Below are 27,563 nucleotides of genomic sequence, written 5' to 3' on the forward strand. Positions count from 1 at the left end.
TGAAAAGGGGAACTTTCCACCAATGAAGAGGAAATTAGAGAAATAAAAGAAAGTTTTTGCTCAACTTTATGCAAAAAATTTGATAACCTAAGGAAAGGATGACACCTAGAAAAAAAACTTCCCAGACTAAGAGAAGAGGAAGTAAAGTTTGAATAGTCCCACCCCAGAAAAAGAAAAGAAGAGGCAAAAACAACCCCCTAAGAAAAAATCCCGGAAGAGGATTTACATGTGAATTCCACAAAATTTAAAGAACAATTGGCCCCAATGCTAATAAATTATTTTATAAAATAGGAAATGAAGGAGTCCACAAACCCTTTATGACAAAGGACATGGATGATACCAAACCAGGTAGGTTGAAAACAGAGAAAAAAATTGAGACCAATCTCCTAATGAATATTGATGCTAAAACTTAAATAAGATATTAACAAAAAGAACAGAAAATCATCCCCAGGATAATAAAATTTTGATCAAGTAGGATTTATACCAGGAACAGGGGCTGGTTCAAATTAGGAAAACTTTATCAATTTAAATTCCTATTAAAACCAAATTAACAAAACCATATGATCTCCAATAGATGCAGAAAAGCTTTGAAAAAACCAAAAGCCATTCCTATTAAAAAACTTAGGAATAGGAATAAATATTTTCCTTAAAAATAATCGAGCATCTATTTAAAACCATCAGTAAGCATTATATGTAATGGAGACAAACGGCAACCATTCCCTAAGATCTGAGGAAAAAGGGGCCAATCACCGTTACATTTAAAATTGAAACGCTACTATAGCAAAAGAGCTAAAAGGATTAAAGGAATAAGAATAGACAATGAGGAAGCCAATTATCACTCTTTGCCGATGACATGATGGGGTTTTAGAGAATCCCAGAGATTCTGCAAAAGTTATTAGAAATAATCCAAACTTTAGCAAAGTTTTGGTTATAAAAATAAACCCAATAAACACAATTCTTATATATCAAAAAAATCCAAAGTCAGAGTTAAAAGAGAAATTCCAAAAGTAACTACGATAATATAAAATATTTAGGAATCATCTGCCAAGGGAAAATCAGAAACTTTATGAGCAAAATTACAGACCACTTTTCCACAAATTAAGTCTGATTAACCAATTGAAAAATATTAAATGTTTGGATAGGGCGAAAAATAATAAAGATGACAATATTACCTAAACAATTTATTTATTTAGCCTATACCAATCAGACTTTAAAAACTATTTTAATGACCAGAAAAAAAAAACAAAGTTCAAGGGAAAAAAAAAGGTCAAGAATTTAAGGGAATTAAAAAAAATCAAATGATGGTGGTTAGCTGACCAGATCTAAAATTATATTATAGAGCAGTAAAAACTATTTGGTATTCTAAGGAATAATTATTGATCGGGAAAGATTGGGTTCAAGGGATAAAACAGTCAACAAAAATAGCAACCTAGTCTTTTGAAAAACCCAAAGATCCCAGCTTTTGGGATAAGAACTTATGTTTGATAAAAATTGCTGGAAAATTGGAAATTAATATGGCAGAAAAGGCATTGATCCATACTTAACGCCACACCAAGATAAGTCAAAATGGCAAACCCAGGATAAAGAATGAAATTATTAATAAATTGAGGAACATAGGATAGTTTACCCTCAGACCTGTGGGGGAAGGTTTTTATACAAAAGAACAAGATCATTACGATCCAAAATAGAAAATTTCGATTATACAAACTGAAAAGCTTTTGACAAACAAAACAATAGACAAGATTGAAGGAAGCAATAAACTGGGAAAAATTTCGTAAAGGTTCTGATAAAGGCCCATTTCCAAAATATGAGAATTAATTAATTTATAAAAACAAGCCATTCTCCAATTGAAAATGGTCCGGATGAACAGACACCGATGAAGAAATTGAAACTATTTCAATAATGAAAAGATGCCCAAGTCAATTAACGAGAAATGCAAATTCAACCAAGATAACAAAACCTGTAGATTGGCTAAGATGACAGGAAAAAATAATGAGATTGTTGAGGGGATGGGAAAACTGGGACATTGATTCATTGTTGGTGGAGTTGTGAACGAATCCAACCATTTTGGAGTAGTTTAAAATATGTCAAAAAGATCAAACGTATACCCTTTGATCCAGTGTTCTACTGGGATTATAACCCAAAAGATTATAAAGGGAAAGGACCTGTATTGCACGAATGTTTGGGCAGCCCTTTTGTGTGGTAGAACTGGAAACTGAATGGATGTCCACGTTGGGAATGGCTGAATAAATTGTGGTATATGAAAAATTAGGAAATTATTCTGTAAGAAATGACCAAAGGATGATTTCAGAAAGGCCTGGAGAGATTTAAGAATTGATGCTGAGGAAATGAGCAGGACCAGGAGATCATTAATACTTCAACAAAATACTAGATGATGACCGTTCTTGATGGATCAGGCCATCCCAGCAACGAGATCAACCAAACATTTCAATGAGCAGTAATGAACTGAACTAGCTATCCGAAAAGAACCTGGGAGATGACTAAAACCATTAATTGAATTCAACCCTAATTTATGCACACCCATTTTTGATTTCCTTCAAAGTAATTGTACAATAATTAAGTCTGATTCTTTTTGCAGCAAAATAATGTTTTGGTTGTATATTATTGTGTATCTGTTATATTTTAATATATTTAACATCTACTGGTCATTGCCATTTAGAGGGGGGTGGGGTAAGAGGGAAAAATTGGAACAAGAGGTTTGGCAATTTTAATGCTGTAAAGTTACCCATGTATATATCCAAATAAAAGGTTATTAAAAAAATATATATATATATAATTCAACAACAAATTGGATGACACTGATGGACCCCATCCTCAGCAATGGATCAACCAAATCATTTCCAATGGACAGTAATGAACTGAACCAGCAGCCCAAGAAAGAACCTGGGAGATGACTAAAAACCATTACATTGAATTCCCAATCCCTATATTTATGCCCACCTGCATTTTTGATTTCCTTCACAAGCTAATTGTACAATATTTCAGAGTCTGATTCTTTTTGTACAGCAAAATAAAGGTTTGGTCATGTTACTTATTGTGTATCTAATTTATATTTTAATATATTTAACATCTACTGGTCATCCTGCCATCTGGGGGAGGGGATGGGGGGTAAGAGGCAAAAAATTGGAACAAGAGGTTTGGCAATTGTCAATGCTGTAAAGTTACCCACACATATAACCTATAAATAAAAGGCTATTAAATAAAAAAAAAGAAAAAAGAAAGAAAAAAGAAATAAAAAATAAAAATCTGTGCTTTTCAGCCTTTTTGGAATTGTCACAATTCAGTGTTCAAAAGTTTTCAGGATCTCTCCATCACCTCTAAGATAAAATACATATTCTTGTATCTGTTGGGTCAAAGACAGTGAGGAAGGATATCAAAGTCTAAGTTAGTGATTAGCTAAAATATAATTGGCACATTTTAGTAACTTACAAGGGAATACAAATTCACCCAGAGTATTGGTTTATCTCAAATCTTTACAGCAAAGCTGTAGGTTTTACTCAGTACTCCATGTGAATAGCCTATTTTCTGCTGCTGTTGCTGCTGCTCCTTCTTGAGTATGGGGGATTTCTGCTGCCTGTCAAGTATTTGTGTATTTTATCTATAGCAATGAAAGGAAGAAAGACTGGGGCAGCCCATAGGCTGTAATTCAAAGAATATCAGTTAAGTTTCACAGGATCAGCAACTGAGTGGTTGTGTTCCTTTAAGCTGACCCCAGTTTAGAGGAAGGGTTTAAAAAAATAAAACTATGAGATTGACTTATATAAGGTGAAATATGAGTACACAAAACAACTGTGATGTTCTCAAAGAAGTAGAAAAATGGCTGTGAAGCTATCCCTGTTCTAGGAAGAGAATATTCTCGAGCAAGGCTCCTTTGGTCTTGGAATATTTTTTTCAGATAAAACACTAAGAGTTATATAGCATACATCACAGAACAATACTCTATGCCTGAGAACTTTATCTATTCATATGAATCAAGACAGAAGAACAATGAAGAAAAGAAGTATGAGCCCATGGAAAGATTGCTGGACTGTGAGTAAGGGGACATGAAGTTACATCCCAATCCATTCACTGTCTAGCTTAGTAGCTAGCCAAATAACCTAGCCTCATTCTCATCTTCTTTAAGATGAAAAAATTAGTATAAATGATTTTTGAGGGCCTTTCTTGCCCTTACAATCTACTACTCATTACAACCCAAGAGGTCATTGTCCAATAATTGCCAAGGGTCACAATATTTAAAGAAGTTTCTGGGTAAATGCAAAATGTCAAGCCAGGCAGGTGCCTTCCTAATATCATGGAGCACAGTAATATAAAATTGTCCTTTTTTCTCTAATGAAGAATCCATAGGAATAACAGAAAAAGCAGAAATATATCTGGGAGAATGAACTGTCAAAGGAAAAGATTGGACAGGCTCAAATTCAACGAAGAGAAAGATCTTTTGGTTTTTGCCCTCCTTTATAATTCAGTTTCACAACCTTTCAGACTCAGCAAGGAGACAGATATGTTTATACTTTTCACACAATCAATTTCTCTCTGTCCCAGAATGCTCTGGCACTTATTGGGCTAATAGATTCTGACCTTTCTGCCCTTGTGCTTGGGCATTTTCATCTTTTTTCTCACTATTCCTTCTGTTTGGGTCAGTGCTGGGCACTTATAATGCTTTAGCTGAAGAAATACTTCAAGGATATGAAACCAGCAATTCCAGACTTGAGGATGAATGCATTGTTTGACTTCTGTTTGGATTGTAATAGGAAATGCACTGAATGGGGGGCCCAGCTCATCTTTTTTTACTTCCTATGACACCTTAAACAAGTAGCATTTATCTAAAATCATCAGCAAACATTATATATAATGGGAATAAGCTAGAAGCATTCCAAATAAGATCAGGAGTGAAACAAGATTTCCCATTATCCCTACTGTTATTCAATATTGTAAATGTTAGCTTTAACAACAACAGAAGAAAAAGAAATTTAATCATGACAGAAAGTAATAAGGAAACAAAATTATCACTATTTAGAGACAATATGATGGTATATTTAGAGAATCCTAGAGAAACAGCTAGAAACTACTAGAAAAAATTAATAATTTTAGCAAAGTGAAAGGATATAAAATAAACTCACATGAATCAATGGCATTTCTATATGTTACTAACAAAGTAACAGCAAGAGATAGAGAATACAATATTTGGGAATCTACATGCTAAGGCGAAGCCAGGAATTATAAAAACACAATAACACTTTTCACAAAAATAAAGTTAGGTCTAAACAATTGAAAAATATCAATTGCTTATAAGTAGAGTGTGCTAACATAATAGAAATGACAATTCTACCTAAATTAATCTCTTTATTCAGTGTAATGTCAAAAATTATCCAATTGTCAAAAAATTATCAAAAAATTACTTGATACTATTGATCAGAGAAATGCAAATTAAAACAACTCTGAGATACCACTACACACCTGTCAGATTGACTAAGATGACAGGAAAAAATAAAGATGAATGTTGGAAGGGATGCGGGAAAACTGGGACACTGATGCATTGTTGGTGGAGTTGTGAACACATCCAACCATTCTGGAGAGCAATCTGGAATTATGCCCAAAAAGTTATCAAACTGTGCATACTCTTTGATCCAGCAGTGCTACTACTGGGCTTATATCCCAAAGAGATACTAAAGAAGGGAAAGGGACCTGTATGTGCCAAAATGTTTGTGGCAGCCCTGTTTCTAGAGGCTAGAAACTGGAAAATGAACGGATGCCCATCGATTAGAGAATGGCTGGGTAAATTGTGGTGTATGAATGTTGTGGAATATTATTGTTCTGTAAGAAATGACCAGCAGGATGAATACAGAGAGGCTTGGAGAGGTTTACATGAACTGATGCTGAGTGAAATGAGCAGAACCAGGAGATCATTATATACTTCAACAATGATACTATATGAGGACGTATTCTGATGGAAGTGGATTTCTTCGACAAAGAGAAGATCTAATTCAGTTCCAGGCGATCAATGATGGACAGAAGCAGCTACACCCAAAGGAAGAACACTGAGAAATGAGTATAAACTATTTGTATTTTTGTTTTTCTTCCCAGGTTCTTTTTACTTTCTGAATCCAATTCTTCCTGTGCAACAAGAGAACTGTTTGGTTCTGCACACATATATTGTATCTAGGATATATTATAACATATTTAACATATATAAGACTGCTTGCCATCTAGGGGAGAGGGTGGAGAGAAGGAGGGGAAAAGTCAAAACAGAAGTGAGTCCAAGGGATAATGTTGTAAAAAAAAAAATTACCCAGGCATATGTTCTATCAATGAAAAGCTATAATTATTTAAAAATTACTTAATAGAGGTAAAAAATAATAATAAAACTTATCTGGAAGAACAAAAAGTCAAGAATATCAAGAGAATTCATTGCAAAAACAATGAAAAGGAAGGTGGCCCAGCTGTACCAGACCTAAAACTATATTATAAAAGAGCATTCAATAAAACCATTTGATACTGGCTAAGAAATAGAGCAATGGCTCGATAGAATAGATTAGGCACACAAGACAAAGTAGTCAATGACTATAATATTCTAGTGTTTGATAAACCCAAAGACTCCAGCTTTTGGGATAAGAACTCACACAGAAAATTAGAAAATAGAAAGGCAGAAACTAGATATTGACCAATAATTAATACCTTATGCCAAGATAAGGTCAAAATGGATTTATAATAATAAAGGAAATACTACAAGCAAATTAGAAAAGCAAGGGATGGTATACCTATCAGATCTTTGAAGAAGGGAGAACTTTGTGGCCAAAGAACTAGAGAACATTCTGAAAAGCAAAATAGATAATTTTCACCACATTAAATTTAAAGTTTTTTTTCACAAACAAAACCAATGTAGCCAAGGGAATCAGAAAACTGAAAAACAATTTCTACAGCCAGTGTTTCTAATAAAAGTCTCATTTCTAAAATGTATAGAGAACTGATTCAAATTTAAGAATACAAATAATTCCCCAATTAATAAATGGTCAAAGGATAAGAACAGAAAATAGAAAAAGAAATATCATTTTAATTCATATGAAAAATGTTCTAAATCATTATTGATTAAGAGCAAAAAAGAGTCCACATGTGCAAAAATGTTTGTAGCAGCTTTTTGGTAGTGGAAATTGAGTGGATGCCTATCAATTGGGGAATGGCTGAATAAATTATGGTGTATGAATATAATGGAATGTTATTGTTCAATAAGAAATGATGAGTAAGCCGATTTCAGAAAAGCCTGCAAAGCCTTATATGAATGATGTTGAGTGAAGTGAGGAAAATTAAGAGAACACTGTACACAATAGCAAGATTATATGATGGACTTGGCTCTTCTAAACTATGCAGTGATTTTAAAACAATTTCAATAGATTTGGGATGAAAAATGTCATTCACATCCAGAAAGAGAACTATGTAGACTAAATATGGATCACATATAGCATTTTCACTTTTTGTTTGTTTGTTTGTTTTCTTTCTTGTGTTTTTTTTCCCCTTTTGCTCTGATTTTTCTTGTACAACATGACAGATATGGAGACATGTTTAAAAGAATTGCACTTATTTAACCTATATCATATTGCTTGCTATCTTGAAGAGGAAGGAGATACACAAAGTCTTAAAAATGAATGTTGGAAATTATTTTATATGTATTTGGAAAAGTAAAGTACTAATGAAAGTTTTTAAAAATTAAATAAAAATAAAAACAATAAATTGAGGAGATGGGACCTAGATGCCTACACATTTCTTTCTAAATTCTAAAACTATGAATCTATGATTGGGGAGATTGAAGAAATGTTGTAAATTCAAAATGGCAGCTTTTCTTATCTAAGCTAGTGTCACAGACTCCTAAGTGATCATTCTTCATTTTAGAGATTCCCTCTAAAATTAGTCTTCTATAATCCTTCCCAGACGATGGGATGAGGTACTAATACAACTTTCTCATATGACTCTAATCATGATAAGAAATATCAATACTCAAAATATTTCAATTAGTTACCATTGCCTATTAAATAAAATCCAAACTGCATACCATAGAATTCAAAAGACTCCACAATATGACATCTACTTTTCTAGCCTTATATCATAGTACTCCCCTCCAGGTCTTCTGCTCCTAGTCAAACTGGACTACTCTTGATGTGCCTTCCCAAAGATGTCCTCTCCTTATCTCTGTGACTTTGTTTGTTCTGTTCTACATTCCTAGAATGGACTTGCCTGCCCCTTCATTCAAGGTCCAAGGTATTCTGGTAAATGTTTGACAATTGACTCAAAAATGTTTATGTAGACACAGTTTGAAATTTAAACATCATTAATATTTTCTCCATCATATTCTTAAGTCTAGACAATCAGTGAGTCAATAAATCAAGCCTTGATCTGTATGAAGTGCCAATTTCCAAGGTACAAATATTCACACTAAAAATTTAACAATCTGTCTTGAGCCAGTTTGAGCTGCATCCAGCAGTCCCATCAGGATCCAATTCAAGCACTTTCTTCTCTATGTAGATGAAAGTCATCTCTCCAATCTCAAATTTCTTATAGATTTTTGCCTGAATTTTATCTTTGCATTTGTTTTATTCCAAAATAATTTTGTTTATGCTTGCCTTTCCTCACATTCCATTTTATATTCATAAGTTTTCTGAAAGCAGATCTTTTGCTGTGTGTTTATTTGTATTGTCAATGCCTAGCAAAATGATTTAAATACCAAGTTCCTTTTTTAATCTTAAATTCATAATATAACAGACACTAAAAAATATTGGTTTTGAAATTGAAGCAAACAAGGATGCCTTAGGCCCTGTATTACATGTGATTAAAAGACCTAATATTAGATTTTGTTTATCTTCACTATTTTACAATGTCCATTCAAATCAACAAGTATTTCTAGAATATCTATTAGGTGCCGGGCATTGTAGGGAATACAGTATTCCTTCCTATTTAATTAAGTACCACCAGTGCTAAGATATATTGATTCTATCCTGTTGAAGGTTACCAATTATATTATGTGTCCTGGGACAAAACCCTAGTCTCCTAGTGCTAACTCTTAAGAATCATTTCTATTCCTTCCATGTGGCTGTCTCCTTGAATCACTGCTCAATCACTTTATGTCCCCCCACAAACCATAGAACTCAAAGCAATTGTCCTAATTTGCCATACCCAAGGGTTATATCTTGCTACCACCAGTCTACTAGCATACTTCTCAGTTCTGAAATGCTCCCCTAGGGTCCACATTTTTCTGCTGAAAGGACAAATATAACATGATTTTTTAAAATGTAATGATAATGAATATGTATATGGATTATGAAAGCATCATTGCCCTAAATACTAGAAAAGCAGGAAAGAGTGGGGTATAATTCATCCTGTCCCCATTTTTCTTTTTCTTTCTTTCAAGTAGTTGTTTGATTTTCTTTCCTATTATTAACAAAATAGTCTTATTTTCCACACAATTAACGCAAAAACAGTTAAGAGCTGGGTCTTCATCTCAGTGTGTCCAGGGAATGGCATTTTCATGATGGGAGAGACATAAAAGTTAAACAAATAAATGCATTTTTCCACAGTCTCCAATTTTATGACATAGCTGAGTGATCAGGCTGGTCAAGGAGGTATCCATCCTCAAGACCTAGATGTTTGGGACACTTGGCTCAATGCTTTAGGGCACTCTGTCTCCTGTACTCCTTGGAGACATTTTATTTCCTCATGATTAGTTAAAGGGGTTTCATGACCCTTTAGCAATTAGAGACCAGGCCTAAAATCACAACATAGGAATCTATATGAAAAAATCCAATTCAGGCATAAAAGAAAATAGCTCCTGGCACAGAGGCCACCCTTTAATAATGTTTCTGGCTGAATATTGGGGGGAAGGTATTGGAAAAGTAGAGAGAAGAAGCATGCTTTCTTTGTGGTTTCACTCCAAAGATTTTGCCATAAACCTGATGCAAGGATAAGAAATCAAATGAAGAATCTGACATGTCATTTCTTCCACTGGCTGTGTTTGGTCAGGATTGTAGATGGAATATTTTTAGGTTCCTCAGTAGGGAATGATGAATGTGTCCAAAGGCCCCTTGCAATTAGTGATGAATAGAGAAGGCTGGGTGCTCTGATTGTGGGAACAATAGATTCCCACTGTGGCTACTGTATGGATATTAGGAATTTTAGTTCAAAAAAATTGAATGAGTTCAGTAAGCAGTTAAACCATGGTGGCATGGGAGGAGAAAGGGAAGGCTGGGGATTCATGGGCTCTGCAGTGCAGGGGACAGAATCATCAGGAATACAATCACACTAGGAGGGGGTGACTACTCCCCTAGAGAGTTTCATGAGAGCAGTTGCTGCCTTTAAGGTACTATAAATAGGGAGAGAAGGAATAACCTCCAGAAGAGAAGATTTTTGTTCTTTTGAACAACACCTCCCAGTGTTTAATTTCTGGTTATGTGTCATATGTCTGTTAACCCCTTAGTACTTCCCTTGCCTTCTAAAGCATGAAGTTGGTTGCCCCTGGCTCATATAAATTCACCCATAAAAATAACTTCCTAAATAGCACAATTGGATAAATTAGCAAAAAAAAATACAAGTACACAAGCTCAGGAAAGAAAAATTCCTTAAAAGTTAGAAATGGATAATGGAAGCAAATGACTCCATATGACATTAACATACAGTAAATTAAAGTCAAAAGAATTAAAAAATAGAAGAAAATGGGAAATAACTTCATTGGAAAAACAAGTGACATGAAAAATAGATCCATGAGAGATAATTTAAGAATTATTACACTACCAGAAAGTCATGATTTTTAAAAGAGCCTACATATCATATTTTATCAAGGAAAATTTCCCTAATATTCTTGAACCAGAGTATCAAATGCAAATTGAAATAATCCACTGAGCAGTACCTAAAAGATATTTCAAAATGGAAACTCCCAGGAATATTATAGCCAAATTGCAGAGCTTCCAGGTCAAAAAGAAAACATTTCAAACAGCAAGAAGAAAACCATTCAAATACTGTGGAGCCAAAGTGAGAATCACTTAGCAGCTACCACATTAAAGTATTGGGATGCTTGGAAAATAATCATCTGGAAAGCAAAAGAGCTAGGATTATAAACAAGAATAAGCCACCTAGAAAAACTGAGTATAATTTTTCAAGAGGAAAAGTGGATATTTAGTGAAACAGAGGATTTTCAAGAATTCTAATGAATAGACCAGAGCTGAATAGAAAATTTGATTTGCAAATACAAGACTCAAGAAAAGCATAAAAATGTAAGTATGAAAGAGAAAGAGATTGAAAGTTAAACTGGGTATTTTTCTATACAGGAAAATAAATGTGTCTTCTAAGATCTTTATCATTATTATGGGAATTGGGAGGATTCAACATAGAAAGAGAATATAGTAGTGAGACAATTAAGAAATAAATGATCTGGTCTGATTTTTCTTGTATGGCATGATAAATGTAGAATTGTGTATTGAAGAATTGCATATGTTTAACATATATTGGATTACTTGCTGTCTAGGAAGGGAGTGGGGGAAGGAAGGGAGAATATGCCTATATTTTGAAAATAAAAAGCTAAAATAAAAAATGAATGAAAAAATTATTTCACATTAAAGAGATATACAAAGAAAAACTTTGATAATGATAGGGAAAATAATAGGGGGGGTGTGCATCACTTGAAACTCATTTATATCTAAATTTGTTCAAGAGGGAAAACAAATATTCATACTCAATTGGTAATAGAAATCTATCTTATCCAACATGAGTGTTGTTGCTATTGTTGTTGTTACTGTCTATCATTTGTCTCAAAGAGGATGATGACATCAGGAGGGTGATACTACAGCATGAAGGTGAATTGGATTTAAATGTACAAAGTCACCAGTCTCACTTTCTTCTCTGGAACCATCTAGATCTAGTGGCACGATATAGATCAGGATGACAGGCGATGGAAGAGAAGAGAATAAGGAAAAGAAGAAGTGATAAAAGGAATGGCAGATAAAAGAAGGCAGAGATCAAAAATAAAACAAACTTTTGAAGAGGGACAGTATACAGTATGAAAAGAAAAAGAGAAAGAAGGGAAAAAGAAGCAGCAGAGACAGAGAGATACAGATAGACACAGAGAGGAACAGAGAAAGATGAGGAAGGGTAAGAGAGAGGGGGAAGGGAGGAGGAAGAGGAGAAGGAGAAGGGGAGAGAGAGAGAGAGAGAGAGAGAGAGAGAGAGAGAGAGAGAGAAAACAAGAGGAAAATAGATTAAAGGCAAATAAATAATTAGTAATGATAACTGTGAATGGGATGACCTCACCCATAAAATGGAATTAGATAGTAGGATGGATTAGAAACCATAATGCAACAATGTATTATTTACAAGAAACACTCTTAAAACAAAAATGTACACATAAAATTAACCGCAAGACTGAGAGAATCCCTTATGTTTCAGCTGAAGTAAAAAAGAGAGAGACAGAAAACATGATGTCAAAGAAAACAAAAGCAAAAATAGGCCTAATAAAAAGAGATAAAAAGGAAACTACAGTTTTTTTTAAAAAATGTATACCACAGACTGAAGTAATATCAGTCTATGGTATATTTTTTTAAAAAACTGTAGTACTGAAGTAATATCAATATTAAACATATATGTACCAAATGATATAGCATCTAAATTCATAAAGGAAAAATTTAATAAATTATAGATAAGGAAATGGAATGTCAGAAGGATTAAATGACTGCTAAAGGTCACGCAGGTGGAAAACATATATGGGATTTGAATGAGATCATATGATTCTTTCAGTTCATAATCTATTATATTGTCCAGCCTCAATTTAGTATTTGCAGTAACCATTTGACCAGTGAAGGACACCTCAAGAGAGAGCAATGGCAGGAAACAAACAAGATTTCTGTTATGAATTTTGTTATTATCTGTGGCTATAGTTCCAAGAGAAAAATCACAGAATCTCATCTGGCTTCATTTTTCTCATCTCTCAAATGAGAGGATTGAACTAGAATGATCTCCAAGGTTCTTTCTAACTCAATTCATATGAAAGGTATCAGTATAATTCAGAGTAGATTTTTCATGTAGATTTTTTTTAATCTGAGGATAAAAAAAAGATTTTGTGGGTGTTGTTTTTTTCCCCTCTAAGAGCCTTTTAATACCCCCTACCCTGTCTCATTTAATATCTAGAAAATGCTAATAGAGTTTTTAAAAAGACTTGATGAAAATATTTATAACTGGATTTATCTGTAACTAGTAACCTAATAAAGCACTCTGGAAACAGGAGGCCATTCCTACTGTTTTAAGGATTTGGGAGTAATTAAGCATTTCAGAGAGCATTTTAAAGTCTGGTGGTATGTTACAGCACACAGAATTCAAACCACTGAAACAGACTATTGTTACTTGGCATTTCCTATAAATGTAAGATTATTATTATTCCTGATTATTAGTGGCATTATTACCATTACACATTCTATGCATAATGCAGACTGTATTTGCCAAGTTCTTCTTGATAATTTATTACTTAACCACTCAGCAGGCCACATACATACAATACCTGTGTAGAAGGTTAAGGAGGAAATGGAAATCTTTCTTCTAAATAGACTTAATTTTCAATACTCAAAGCAGAGACTTAATCTTACTGAATGTATCTGGAATGTTTTAATTCCTTTTGTTGCATTCTCCCTGGATATTAATTCCTTAATTGCTTCTTAGGTGTGAATATTCATCATGGGAAGGCCTCTAATGCTACTGCAAAGTCACGTCTTGCCCCTATAAAAAGGTTAACAAAGAAAGGTTCCCAAGCCTCATGTGGGGCCATACGATAATGAGATGGATTCCAGCCTAGCCTAATAGCCACACCAGCACATCAATCATATTTCTTTATAATCAGTCCTTGTTTGTGACCAAAAACAGCATTACCCAGCTTAATTGTGCCACTCCAGTATTAGATTTGATTAAAAATTATGGTACTTCTTAAAAATCAAATTCATTTTCAAAGGGGTAATATTTGTCGTGATTAAAACGTATATGATTATAGATTTAGAATTGAAGGATTGTAATAGGCATTTTAGTCCAATGCCTTCCTTTACAGAGGTTAAATTACATATCTAAGATCACATGAATAGTATGTCAAGGCAAAATTTGAAACTAGTTCCTCTGACTCTTCCATATATCCAATCCATTCTCAATTATATAATTTCTCCTTTCACAGTATTTCTCCTATTTTCCTCTACCATCCCTTAGCTATCCAGCCATGCCCAGCTCCAGCTCTCATCCCATCTTCTCTGTATTATTATGGTCAAAATTGTCTCACTTTTCTCCCTCTCTAGTCTCTCCTTTCTCCAATCTATTCTCTACTGAAGTGCCAAGATGCTTTTTTCTAAAGGATAGGTATTACTGCTCTGCTCAAAGACTTCTAAAGGCTCCCTATCAACATCAAGATCAAATAGAAACCTTTATGTTTGTCATTAAAAGTTCTTCATAACCTGGCCTCTTCCTACTTTTTCTTTTACTTCACAGCTTTCCACTCCTACCATCTAGCAAATCCAGCTTACATTAGAAGCCCAAAGGTCTTGAACATAAAACTCAATCTCCCACCTCTGTCTTTGTACTATATGTCCCTGTATCTAAAATGTATCTTCCCCATTACCTCTAATTCTTACTCTACATTCGTACAAGGCTCAGTTCAAAGCCCACTTCATAAAGGTGATTTTTCCAGTCCTGCCCACTCTTCTCAGATGCTGATGCATTACTGACCAGATTCAATTATCTAATAGATAGCTAGAAAAAACAGAGGGAAGGAAGGAAGGAAGGAAAGAAGGAAGGAAGGAAGGAAGGAAGGAAGGAAGGAAGGAAGGAAGGAAGGAAGGAAGGAAGGAGAAGAAAGGAAGGACAAAAAAGGAAGGAAGGAAGGAAGGAAGATAAGAAGGAAGTAAGGAAGGAAGAAACAAAGATGACAGATAAGTAGACAAAACAGATAGGTAGATAGATAGATGTTGGATGGATAGAGAGGACAGATAACTTGGATGGATATATAGATAAAACAGATAGATGAATAAGTAAATAGATAAAACAAATGATAGATAGATAGATAGATAAATGATAGATAGAAGATAGATGAATGGACGGACAGACATCCAAATAGATAGATAGATAGATGGATGGATGGATGTGTGGGTAGATATATAGACAAAATAAATAGATAGATAATTTATATGTTGTCTTCCCTATTAGAAGGCATGTTCCTTGAGGTCTGGGATTGGGTTTTTTTATTATTGTTGTTGTTGTTTTGTTTGTTTGTTTTTTACTTTACTTGTATCCCCAAAATTTAGCATAGTGCTTGGTACATAATAGGAATTTGATAATTACAGGAGTATATATGTGACTGACTGATCCCAAGCCCAACATCACACTTGTGCCATTCTAGGATACTACAAGAAATATGCCCTAAGCTCCAAAGTAGAAATTTAAGATATATTCAATAACAACAAACAAATAAATCAGACACTTTATAGTGGTATATACATATTATTACACTTTAATCCCACAATGATTCTTTGACATAAGCACCACAATTAATATCATGTCTATTTTACAGATAAGAATATGTTTCATATCCCCAGGTATTTGTTCTGAAAGCCTCCACACTTATTTATACATAAAAATTTTGCATTTTTTGAAATCATAATGATAGTTAACACAGTTAGTCAAAATGCCATTAAATGTTTCATATATTTTAATCAGCTAGAGTGCCAGGACTGGAATTGGGAAAACCTAATTTCAAATCTAGTTTCAGACACTTCCTAGCTGGATGAGCCTGGTTAAGTCACTTAATCCTGTTTACCTCAGTTTCCTTATCTATAAAATGAAATGGAGAATGAAATGGCCTCTACTATAGTATATTTTCCAAAAATCACTCACATAGAGTCACAAAGAGTTGGACATTATTTTAAAAAGTGAACAACAACATATTTTAGGCATTGTGCTAATTATAAGAGAAAAAAGAAGCAAAAAGATATATGTAACCCCTACCCTCAAGAAGATGATATCTAATGAGGGAGATATCATGCAAGAAAAAATATATTTGTTTCATATTTATATTTAATAAATTAAAAAAGATATTTATTGTAAAAGGAAAAAATTGGATAAAATTTAAGACATTGTGTGAATGTAAGTTATCATTTTATTTCAGTTGGTTTTAGGAAGGACATTAGGACAAGAAGACAGAAAAAGAAAAGTATTTGGTATTTTATTATCATTCATCCCATAAGCCCACTATGAAAAGAACAGGAAACCCCATAGAGGCTGATGGGTCAATGATTCAATGCCTAGATTTTCAGAGTAAAGAAGGTTTCTCTGCCCATCAGACTTTATCACCTCTCCAGAAATCATCATGGACAATTGAATAAATAATGCTTGACTTGTTTTGTTGGTGTTGTGTTTTTCCCCCCAAAGCCCATAATAAACAACCATCTGTAACAATAGATTCTTCAAAAGCATTCTGAATGATTTCAAAAATATAGCTGTTGAAAAGAGCCAATAATTCTGTAGTTGATGAAAAATTATAGTCCCCTTGACAAACTCAGTAAAGCTGTGTTTTGTCTTAGTTTTATGTTTTTGAAGATAAAACAACAAATTTACAATCCAGAAGAGTGAAAAGTTCAAATGAAATTGACGGATGAATTATACCTTATGCCAAGATGTTTTCTGCATTATGTTCTGCCTTTTCCAAATACCTTGCAGTGAACGTTGAATCTGCACCAAGTTGGGAAAGCCAGTTATACAAAAAAAGAGTGGGAGGTACCAAAAAAACAGTCCCTTCTTAACTATTGGTCCACCTGATGGAAGAAAACCCCTAAACCAGATGGCAATAGAAATAATAAAAATCTGCATGAGAAATCTGCAACTTCATGAAAAGATTACCATTCAGAAAGAAATCCAACATCTAAAAGGGATAGGTGATGCAGTGTATAGGACATTGTTCTTGTCAGGAAGACTGATCATGAATTCATTTTGATTTCAGATGCTTACTAGCTATGTGATCCTGGGCAAGTCACTTAACCATTTGCCTCAATTCCTCATCTGTTTTATACACACACACATACATTTATGTACATATGTGTGTGTATTATATATATTCACATTTATACACACACACACACACACACACACACACACACACATATTTTTATATATAAAATCTAAAGAACTAAATCGTAATGACAAACAACTCTCGTATCTTTACCAAGAAAACAATTGAATAACAAATAGTAAGGTGAATTTTATTTCATTTATTTTCTTTTGGAAGGCACTCCTCCATCCCCTATACAATTCCAAATTCAATTGAATTGTGGAAATACCCTTCAACAGAGATAAGAATTTAGCATTACTTTGGAAACACTCACCCATTTCAAAAAATAAAAATAAAAACCTAAGAAAGACTAATTCCCTTGATTGACAAGTGAATTTTTCAATATGCTTTAGGCTACTTCTTTTCCAGTGGTAGAAGGAGCAAATTCCAAAGGTAATAAAGTTTTGCATACTCTTCTCTATACAATCTTCATTTTATTCAGGGAGACTTACTTGGGAGATACTTTATTCTCTAATGGGCCAAAATCTTGAATAAGAACATCTCACTTTGGTATGGTGATGACTAACTTCTAAGAAGTACTTTGAAAGACAAAACCAAATCTTATCGATCATCTGTTGCTGAAATATTGCTTAATTTAGAAAATCTTTGAATCTAGGAAATATTCTTAGGAAAAGAAAGCAACTGACAGTTGTCACAGTAAAATAAAAAGTTAAAAATAAATTGAGAAAAAAGCAAAAGCATTTCTCTATAGTGATAACAAAACTCAAGAGGAAATAATAGAAAATTCCATTCAAAATATTACCAATTCTGAGAATCAATCTCCCAAGGAACAATCAAGGATTATAAAAATATAATGACAAACACTCTTTAAAAACAAAGAATAAATTAAATAACTTCAAGGCTATTCATTGCTTTTGATTGGTTTCTGTCAATATAATAAAAATGCCTACACTACCTTAGTTGGGCATTTTTAATATATTGACAGAAACTTTAAGATTTAATGCTATCCCAAGTAAACTACTAATAAGATACTTTCCAAGAAATAGAAAAAAAATCATAACAATATTAGTGTAGAAGAACTACAAGACTAGAGTCACAGGGGGAATAATAAAGAAAAATGAGATTGTAGGGGAAATAGCATTTCTAAGTCACAAATTATAAAATAGAAAACTTTGAAATAAATTGATACTGATTAAAAAGTTATAGGTTAGAAGAAAAGAGTACATAAGGAAAAATCAGAAACAACTGAACTCAAATATCATTGTTTGATAAAATAAAAAACATAAATTGCTTGACAAAAGAACTATTTGAAATAAATTATCTAAAAATTGTTAAAGAAATCTGATAGAAGTTAAATTTAAACCAGCATCAAATATTTAAGGTCACATTGATAAGGTTTGGTGCAGGGCAAAAAGTTGTGGGAACCTCTTCTGGGTGGCACAGGTCCTTCGTAAAATAATTCTAAAGCCAAAAAAGTTAGACTGGCAAAAAGTTTATTGGCACTGAGAAGTCAGCTTTTGCTAGGAGGCTGAGGTCCTCAGTGTAAGATCCTGACAGAAAAGTAAAGGTTTAGCAGAGGAGTCCTGGCAGAAAGGTAAACATAGAGTGTAAAAAAATCCTGGCAGAAAGATAAAGAGGAGTTAACCCTGAGAAAAGTGTGTCTTCTCAGCAGGCAGGGGGTCCTCACAGGCAGCTATGTCAAATAGAGGTCCCTTGGTCTGGCATGTTCCTGCTTTGGCCTTCTGCAAAGAAATGAGAGAACAGAAATTTGTTTTATCTTGGCTGGGGGGTGGGGGCAGTTTGAGTTGAAATCAGACCAAAATCTGTCAATTGAATGAGTATCTCTGGACTAATCTTCAACTCAATAGAGGGCAGAGGATGTAACAGAATGACACTACTTATCTTGATTCCCTGTGGCCAGTCTTTCTTAGGGGAGAGCCTCTCTGTGAGTTCAAGGAAAATTTCTCACCTTCAAGGAGTTTCTCAAACCTTTAGCTCATGATTTCCCCCAAGTGAGGAGAGTTTCAGGGTTTCCCCTTCGATATGATTTAAAAAATGGCAGAGTATGAGCTCAAATAGCTTTCATAGATACAGCTAAAGGCAGAACTCCTAATTAAACAAGGACTTCAGGCAATAACAAAAGATAAAACAGATCATTTCTATTACAAGGAATTGAAAAACATTTGTACACATAAAATAAATGAGAATAAGATTAAAATGTAAACTTATGATTGGGAAATATATTGTATCAAATCACTCTGGTAAAATGTTAATTACCACATCATATGGGATGACCTCCCCCCCAAAAAAATGGAAAATAAATGTTGGAAGGCCTTTGGGGAATCAGACAAATTGATATACTGTAAAGGGCTGAAACTCTTGAGTTGATGCACTGAGGTCAAACAACTGAGCACTTAAGGCTAATTACCAATTGGACAATACTCTATGGACATATGCTTGGAAAATGGCCCTTCCCACTACCCTGTGCTGACTCAATAATTGGTATATACAGAGAATTGTAGGAGGGACTAGGGGGTGGAGTAAGATGAGTCAGGGTCACTTCTGGGCGGGAGACAAAGAAGGAGGTTGTGGAGATTCTGTTCCATGCAATTCAATCCTACCTCTAAAAACCAAGAATAAAGACTAAGGACTTTTGCTTATCCTGACTCTGGCTGATTCTGAGGTACCCAGGATGCTAACACAGTTATGACAATATACACTAGGTGAAGCTATGAATTGTTTGAGACATACCAGAAAGCAATTTGAAACTATGCCCCAAAAGTTGCTAAAAAGTTACTAAACTGCACATGTCCTTTGACCCAGAAATATCACTACTAAGTTCATTCCAGTCCCCAATAAATGAAATAGAAGAATTCCAAAATTTACAAATCTATCTATAGTAGCTCTTTTTATGGAGACAACTGGAAACTAAAGAGATATCCATCCTTTGGAGAATAATTGGAGAAATTAGGATATATGAATACAATAGAGTACCATTGTGCTGAAAGAAACTAAGAGACCATTTCAAAAAAATCTGGAAAGATTTGTATGAAATCATACTTTCAACAACTTGTAGAACTGCCAAATTAACAATTCTGAAAGACTGTGATGACTTAAAATTCTGCATACCTTATGGTGGTGATAGACTAATAGAATTAAATACACATTTTTTCTTTATATATATATATATATATATATATATATATATTAATAGCTTTTTATTTACAAGTTATATGCATGGGTAATTTTACAGCATTGACAATTGCCAAAACTTTTGTTCCAATTTTTCCCCTCCTTCCCTCCACTCCCTCTCCTAGATGGCAGGATGACCAATACATGTTAAATATGTTAAAGTATAAATTAAATACAAAATAAGTATACATTTCCAAACCATTATTTTGCTGTCAAAAAGAATTGAACTCTGAAATAGTGTACAATTAGCCAAAGGAAATAAAACATGCAGGCAGACAAAAATATAGGGATTGGGAATTCTATGTAATGGTTCTTAGTCATCTTTCAGAGTTCTTTTGCTGGGTGTAGCTGGTTCAATTCATTACTGCTCCATTGGAACTGATTGGTTCATTTCAAACAATAATTAAATACACATTTTTCAAAGAGGACTATGTGTGAAATTTGTTTTCTTGTGTATGTTTACATGTTACAAGGGTTTTGCATTTTTTTCAGTATAGGGGTATGAGATAGGGAAAGTAAATGCTTGATAATTAAAAGAAAAAATAAAGAAATATTTTAAATGATGTTTAAAGTGACACAAATATATTAGATTAAGACATATTACCTGGCTGATTAACAGTCTAATGATGATGGGCAGATAGTTATATATTAAAAAGGCAAATTAACATCCTTAATGTAAAAATCAGACAGACTGTGTCATCACTTCCATTGCCTCTAGGATCAAATAGAAATTCTTCTATCTGACATTTAAAACTCTTAACAAAATTTTCACTATTTTTATACATTACTTCCATCCATACATATTATGGTTCCAGCAAAGCTGGCCTTCTGGCTTCCTTTACGCATCCTATTCCACTTAACCTGTTTTGTACCTTTGTCTGAAATTCATTTTTTAAAACTACCTCTTGCAGTTCCTGATTTCCTTGAAAATTCAACTGAAGTACTATTTTCTACACAAGGCCTTTCCTAAAATCCTAGTGCCAATCATTCCTCATGTTTAAATTCTATCTGTTTTTTTAGGTTTTTTCAATATATCTACATTTTGGCATGTTGCTTCTCCTGTAAAATGTAACCCTCCTGAGGACAAGGACTGTTACATATTTTTCTCTGTATCCCCAGCACCACCTCAGTGCCTGGCACATAGTAGGCTCTTAAGGAATACTTGTTTACTGATTGATTTAATGATATGAAATACTTTTCCATATGATGAATAAAAAGAGAAATGCAAATTAAATCAACTCTGAGGTTTTACTTCAAACTAAAGAAATGTAAAAAAAAACCACAAAAGATAATTGTAAATGTTGTAGGCATTGAGGAAAAATAGACAAACTAATACATCATTTGTAGTTTTATGAACTGTTTGGAAAGTAATCCGTAATTATGCTTTAAAAAAACCCTAAAAAATCCATACTTTTTGGTTTACTATCCCATTGCTTAATATGCATTCCAAGGAGTTTAAAGACACAAAGATCCCCGAATGTCCTAATCAATATTTTGAGGTTAAAAACAACTAGAATCAAATTAGAAGACTATTAACTGATTAATGGCTATACAAATCATGGTTTACAACAACAATATGGTAATGGAATAATACAACACCATAAGAAATGGTGACTATGAAGAAATCGGGGAAGAATGAATATGTATTTGAAATGATGAATGGAGAAGTAAGCAGAATCAAGAACACAATATATTTTACAACAGTGCCAGAATACATGGGAAGAACAACAAAAACAAATGAATGATGTATGATTATAATACCCATGATTGGTTTTGAAATCAAGATTATTTAAAGTATTTCCTTCCATCTTTGCTGAGAAGGAAGATTATGGATGTGGTATATTATGTGTATTGTCGATCTATAACACACTGTTTGAATATTAGGTGGCATACATAGAGTGCTGGGTCTAAAATCAGGAAGACCTGAGTTCAAATTTGCCATCAAGATCTGAATTCAAATTTACCATCATGGACTTATTTAGCTGTGTGAACCAAGTATTAATCTCTGTTTGCCCCAGTTTTCTTTTCTATAAGACAAGGATAATAATAACACCTATGTCCCAGGGATATTGTGAGGATCAAATAATATGATAATTATAAAGTGTTTTACATAGTAACTGACATATGGTAGATGCTATGTAAATATTAGCTATTATTATTATTATTATTACTGAGAGGTTTTTCTCTCTCCATTGATTTTTTGGTACATGATATATCTTTTCAGGGTAGACAGAGAAGAGAATTCTATTTGGAAATGAAGATGAATTTTTAAAATGAAAACTTCATAACATTTTTAATATCAATAATTATCCCACTCAGTGATACAGAAATTATGTTTCTTTTCCTCTACCTAGGAGGTGAAATACCTTGATTTGTTAGATATTAACTAATAGCTAAGATTTTGATTGGTGACACCATTTTCCTTTTTTAGATGTGTTTTCCTTCCCCCTTCGAAGATTACTAGTTGCTCTTCCTAAAAACAATGTAGAACCATGAGATGAGGGAAGAGGAACATTGATGAGTGACTCTTCCTCCACTTTATGAGTAGATATTTTCTGCTTACCGATTTCAACCCCCTTATTTCACAGGTGAGGAAACTGTGACTCATAGAAAGGAAGTGACTTGCCTACCATCCTCTGGAGCTATATCACTCTATATTTCTCCTCCTTTTCTCAGATAAATTCTTAGAAAAAATTTTTGTTTAAATGTTCCCAGTCTTCATCTCCTCTTGCATATTTCTTAGTAATCTTTCAAACTCATTACTCAACTAAAACTACTCCATAATTATTAATGGCCTTTTTGTAGCTGGTGGTCTTTTCTCATACTCATCCTTCTCTATTTTTCTGCAGCATATGAGGCTGTTAAGCATCCTTTCTTCCTGGATACTCACTCATTTCTGGATGTACCTGATAGCTACTCTTTTCTGAGCAACTGGTAGTCCAGCGGATGGACCACTAACCCTGTAATCAGGAACTCCTGAGTCCAAATCTGATTTCAGACCCTTATTAGTATTTATTAGCTGTGTGACTCTGGACAAGTTTTATTTGGACCACTTTACCCAAGTGTAAAATGGAGATAATGAGGGCACTTATGTCATAGGATCATTGTGAGGATCCAATGAGCTATTTCTAAGAACACTTAGCAAGTGTACATAATAGGTGATATATAAATGGCTATCCCTTTCCTTTTTTTCATGTCATGTTCTTATCCTACAAAGAGAAACAAAAACAACAGTAATAATAATAATAATAATAAAAACAAATCTTAACTGACAAGTCCCTTGATTATTAGGTCAATTGTTTTCTGGACAAGGAGGTTTCTCAGCTACTTTTTATTCCTCTTTGTTGTTTTTTCAGTCATTTGAATTTTTGTTGTTTTTTTCAGTCATTTGAATCATGTAGGAGTCTTCCTGACCTCATTCAGGGTTTGTTTGTTTGGGCAAAAATGCTAGAATGATTTGCCATTTTCTTCTCCAGCTCATTTTGAGGATGAGGAAACTGACACAAAAAATTTTAAGTAACTTAGTGAGGCTCACAATTATCTATGAAAAGATACCTCTTCTTGCCTTTGGATACCCAATGAGACAAACTGACAATTAGTGTTTCCTTTTCTTGAAATATTTGCAAATTATTGTTTCACAAAACTGAAAATTTTTACACTCTTTGTTTTCATGTCACCATTTTCATTTGAAGAAAGATTGTCAATATGAATATTATCTAGTCCCTACATTAAGGATCAACTCAGACAATAAAGAATAACCACACATTTAGAGGGCAATTACATGAATTAATGTTGCTAGGTAATCTAAAATTCATGTGAGTTTTAACATGCTCTTCTCCTTTTCCATTCCTCTGTCCACATTCTAACAGAAGCATAAAGGTGTCGCCACACAGTTCTAGGAACTCCTATTAAAGGAGTTCCTTCATTTTTTTTTAGGGCACGGAAATAAAATATCCAATCATACTAACAGAAAGGCTACTTCTTCACAAAATCTCTATGCCTAATTGCAAAAGTAAAGGACATCTTCTCTACTTTTTATCTTCCCACAAATGTCTACATATATAAGTTCTTAATTAACATAGTCTGATTCTGCTTTATCTTCAACTCCCAGCTTGAGGTGATGTCCTTGGATTGGGAGCAAGCTAGTATTTGGTTCTTTCCAGCTTGCTAGGGAAAAAAAAAAGAATGAAATTTTTTTTTCAAAGAAACAAAGCTCACAGACACAACTTTGCATGTAAAAAAGCAATGATAATATAAAGAATTCTGAAGACAAATACATACAGAGGATCAAAGCGCCTCTATTCAAAGAAATGCATAAACCCCAATTAAAATCACAAGATTTGAATTTTAAGATATATTTAAGAATATAGTCTAATCTTATTTTCATAATAACAAACTAATGACATCAAGGTCAAGTGAATTCTTTAAAGGTCACACAGTAGTAAAGACTGATATGCAAAGTAAAGTTTTCTAGCTTCAGACCTAGAGTTCTTATTACTATATTCCATAACTAAACCAAAACACTCCATTCTCCTATCCCAGAACAATATTCATGGACCAGTGATCCAGTTCACCTATAGTCTTGTAGCTCCAATATTTGTATCATAGTATCAGTCAATCAAATGTTTAAATCCAGAAATCCATAATAGTATGGATTTCCTTTTACAAATTAATGGGGGGCAGGAATGGTCAGGTAGAAGCTACTATAGAAAAGTCTAAATAGTTACTACTTTCAAACAGGCAAAATAAGGGATGAGCTTCTAAGCTCATACTTGGCAGCTTCTGAGGCATATCTGTTTCAGAAAGTAGGTAACTACAATAGTGTAATCTATGTTTTAAGCCAAAACCATTTTACCAGATGTTACTGGGGTATGACTCCTAATATGTTATGATAAAATCATGACCCAATATGGTATTCCTAAATAAAAGGCAGGATTGGTTCAAAGCCTTTGGAGAGAAGAGATAATCTTTCCTATATCATGAGATAATATATGTGATTCCAGTCTATTTTCAGTAAGTCATAGAAAGAAGGGGAGAAAAGACTTTGGTGTCTCAGCATGTACCTGCTTTCTAACTTAACTCCCTAGGAACCTCAGAAAATTTCCTTCTGAATAAGATCAGAGTCTCTGTTGTCTTTATCAAGTTGAGATATTTTACTTCCAGTGGAAAAACTCATTTAGTATATGTATCTTCTAGTATATTCAAATATGGATAACTTCTTTTTTTGTTTATTATATACTTGGATAAACAGACAAACTTGCTGTTCACTATTTGTGATGGTATTTTTTATAACAAGCATTGGTGGGAATTAATCAAATCTGTGAATAAAGCTTAGAATCACCACCTTCTCCTTTTAAAGGATAGAAACAAGGGCAGCTGCTTGATCCAAAATCAAAACAAACAAAAGGGTGCCTTCCCCTAGGCCACCAATATGTATTGTGGCAAATAGATACAGCTCTAGTCTGGCACTTTACTCTCTCAAAAAACATTACGATTTCTCCTCCTCATTCCAAGAAAGAATCAAAGGAGAAGGAATAGGCAAAATTCCATATATGGCCTCCTTTCCCTCACATGAGGATGCTGTGAGCCAGTAGCTAAGCTCCAGAAAGTTTTTGTAGGCTTTTAAACAACTTGAAGTTTCTGGTAATAGCCTTAGCCTGTGCCATACCTTTAAGTTGTATTTACCAGCTGATCTGGAGTTTTAGATTCCATTTTAACACAGTTCAAATCATTTAAATAGATTCTGGCTGGATTAGTTTTGGTCTATAATTGTAGGCTACATTGTTGGAATAATTTTGAGTGCAAGGTTTGAAGACTTTCTCAGAGATATGCTGAAACTAATCCTTCTGCTACTTTTTCTAGAGTTCTCTTTCATTTAATTCATTCTGACCTGTTTAAACAGCATTACTCACTAGTCACCTTTAACTACAGTGACATTATATCCCTCCTGTAGTCTGCTATTTCCCATCTTCTTTGAGCTTTTTTTGATAGAAATTGTCTACCCAGTTCCAAAAGGAATTATGAAGTCATTATCTTTTTAAGTAATATGATCATGGGAGTACTTTTATTTTCTCTCACATTTTGTAATACAGTGTTGTCTTGATTAAACTGTGCCTTTCTAAATCATATTTGCTCATTTGTGCTTCAGAAAACCCCATGATAGACTCTATTTTAATGCTGTTGTCCCAGATTGATAGAAAACTGGAAAGGATTTACAGAAACATTCCATTTAACAACATACAAGACGTTTGCTTGGAATTACAGAATTAAATGGAGGAAGACAATAAAAGTGAACTTTCAGAGATTTTGATTAGGCTACAGATTTTTATTTTATGTTTATTTAAATACTATTAAATAATAATTCAGGATGTGAGTAGTTATAGATGATTTTAAAATATAACTATTGAGCATACAGATGCCTGATTCTTGGGTTCGAGGTCTGCTCTCTTTCAGAAAAATAATCCCAAAACATTTACTGTTCTTTTTTTTTTTGCAGTACTTAACTACTGAGTGAATAAATTAAATTATGACAAAGGACTTATGGGTAATATTGGTTCAATTTCCTCTGTACTTAAAAGATTCCTTCTCTAATTTACTGATCAAAGTAGGAAAAATGCCAAAAGAAATTCTTAGAAGTTTAAAACATATATAAGATTTTAGTATAAAATGACCAACAAATTTATAAATGACTCACATGTATACTTTTTTTTCCAATAAAACCATTTCTTATGTACAAAAAACAAAACAAAACAAAACTAGCATGAAGATAAATTGCATTTTACATACAAAAATACACACACACATATATATAATATATACATATATATATGTTGTTTCACTTAAGGGAAAAAGAAAACAAGTTGTTAATAGAATCCCCTGGCAATAGAGGAATAAAGAAACTATTAATGGAAGTAGAGTGGGAAACAGCATGCATTTTAATGAATGGAGGATTGCTATATCCTTCCTTGTGTCTCTATTCTAATGTGTATAGTCACTGCAGATAAAGAGAAAGCTTGAATTATAACAAATAAGTATTAAAGAACAAATGAAAGTCCCCTAAATGACATAATAGGGAAGAAATTTGCCTTAACTCAAACTCTCTAGCACTACTTTAGGTTGACCCCAGCTGCAACACAGATAAAATCCTTGCTCATTAAAGAAAATTCTGGGACTGCAGACTCCCAGGATATCTTACAACTAGAAGCTGGATTACATTAGATGGTTTGGGTTTTTGAAAAATAAAGTAACTATTATTTTATGTTGAGTATTTGTTTATGGTCTGCTGTGTACA

At 33.5% G+C, this 27,563-nt stretch overlaps 1 pseudogene; it reads left to right on the forward strand.

Moving 5' to 3' along the window:
- The first annotated feature begins 329 nt into the window (after positions 1–329).
- Positions 330–26,375, forward strand: LOC116421034 (annotated as a pseudogene).
- Positions 26,376–27,563: the final 1,188 nt, after the last annotated feature.

This window comes from Sarcophilus harrisii, chromosome 2, assembly GCF_902635505.1.
Source record: "Sarcophilus harrisii chromosome 2, mSarHar1.11, whole genome shotgun sequence".
Classification (NCBI taxonomy): Eukaryota; Metazoa; Chordata; class Mammalia; order Dasyuromorphia; family Dasyuridae; genus Sarcophilus; species Sarcophilus harrisii.